Source organism: Molothrus aeneus, unplaced genomic scaffold (genome assembly GCF_037042795.1).
Source record: "Molothrus aeneus isolate 106 unplaced genomic scaffold, BPBGC_Maene_1.0 scaffold_34, whole genome shotgun sequence".
Lineage (NCBI taxonomy): Eukaryota > Metazoa > Chordata > Aves > Passeriformes > Icteridae > Molothrus > Molothrus aeneus.
In genome coordinates, this window is record NW_027099005.1 from 1367822 (window position 1) to 1369818 (window position 1997).

Sequence of the window (1997 nt, forward strand, 5' to 3'; positions counted from 1 at the left end):
CAAGACGAAGTGCTGGCTCCTGCACTTTGGCCACAACAACCCCTGCAGCGCTACAGGCTGGGGACAGAGTGGCTGGAGAGCGGCCAGGCAGAAAGGGACCTGGGGGCACTGATGGACAGCAGGCTGGACATGAGCCAGCAGTGTGCCCAGGTGGGCAAGAAGGCCAATGGCTCCTGGCCTGGATCAGGAATGGTGTGGCCAGCAAGACCAGTCCTGATCTGCCCCAGCTCTGCACACAGACACTGCTGCTGCAGCTCCAGAGAAGGGAACAAAAGGGGCTCTCAGGTGAAAACTTTCCTGGGAGATGCATAAGTTCATTGAAAGCCACGGAGAGCACATCTCCTTATTGACACCGTTTGGGGCCATAGCAAGAGACAAAAAACAAGAAATGGCACAAACAATGGTTCTGTTTGTGAACAAGATTAATATACTACAACAAAGGTAAAAAACACCCACAACCAAAAAAAAAAAAAAGGAATTATTACAGATTACTCATATTACAATGACTTCAAAAAATTGGCAAGTACTTTAATGTTTCTGAAACTGTCCAGTCATCAGTGTCCACAATGCAGCCTTGAGCTCCTGGTTCCTCAGGCTGTAGATGAAGGGGTTCAGGGCTGGAGGCACCACCGAGTACAGAATGGACACTCCCAGATCTAGGGATGGGGAAGAGATTGAGGGGGGCTTCAGGTAGGCAAAAAATGAGGTGCTGAGGAACAGTGAGAGCACGGCCAGGTGAGGGAGGCAGGTGGAAAAGGCTTTGTGCCGTCCCTGCTCAGAGGGGATCCTTAGCACTTCCCTGAAGATCTGAACATAGGAGAAAACAATGAACACAAAACAGCCAAAAGCTAAACAGACACCAAGCAATGAAATCCAAATTTTTCTGAAGGTGGAGTGTGAGCAGGAGAGCTAGAGGATCTGTGGGATTTCACAGAAGAACTGGCCCAGATCATTGCCATGGCACAGGGGCAGGGAAAATGCATTGGCTGTGTGCAGCAGAGCATTGAGAAAGGCACTGGCCCAGGCAGCTGCTGCCATGTGGGCACAAGCTCTGCTGCCCAGGAGGGTCCCGTAGTGCAGGGGTTTGCAGATGGACACGTAGCGGTCGTAGCACATGATGGTCAGGAGGGAAAACTCTGTTGAAATGAAAAAGGCAAACAGAAACACCTGAGCAGCACATCCTGAGTAGGAGATGGTGCTGGTGTCCCAGAGGGAATTGTGCATGGCTTTGGGGACAGTGGTGCAGATGGAGCCCAGGTTGCTGAGGGCCAGGTTGAGCAGGAAGAAGAACATGGGTGTGTGCAGGTGGTGGCCACAGGCTACAGCGCTGATGATGAGGCCGTTGCCCAGGAGGGCAGCCAGGGAGATGCCCAGCAGGAGGCAGAAGTGCAGGAGCTGCAGCTGCCGCGTGTCTGCCAATGCCAGCAGGAGGAAGTGCCTGATGGAGCTGCTGTTGGACATTTCTTCATTCTGGACATTGTGAGCTGTTCAAAGACAACATTGACAATTTGGACAAAGTACCTTGAGTCAATCTTATGCTATTTTACTACATAAGCAATCAAAATTGCTTCTCTTTCTTGGGAAAATTTCATTTAACTTTCTTTTTTTATTTTTTTTTGGTGTAGGTTTGGGCTGCTAAGTAACTCTGGTTTTTTTCAAATGGACAGAAGTCCTGTCCTGAGCACTGCTCTCAGGCTGAACACTGGGGAGCCCAGAGGGAAAACTCCCTGTTTCCCACTGCAGTCAGGCCTGCTGGTCCCACACAGGTGCCCTTTGCTTATTTCACCTTCCTCTAGTACAGGATGTACAAATTTAAAACTGCATTTAAAAAGAAACGTGGCCTTTTTGAAGACTCCAGTTTCAAAATCAATCTCTCCAACTCTTCTCTCTTTCCCTGTGCAGCTGGACAAGATGGGACACCAAGGGTTGCTCTGGCTCTCTGCTGCCTGGAGTTGTGCCTGCTGGGAGCTGTTTCTCTCTATCCAAGCCCTGTCCCT

General features: G+C 50.2%; 1 pseudogene; it reads right to left on the reverse strand.

Annotated features, from left to right (window-relative positions):
• Positions 1-528: 528 nt before the first annotated feature.
• On the reverse strand, positions 529-1461 carry LOC136570438 (olfactory receptor 14J1-like; annotated as a pseudogene).
• Positions 1462-1997: the final 536 nt, after the last annotated feature.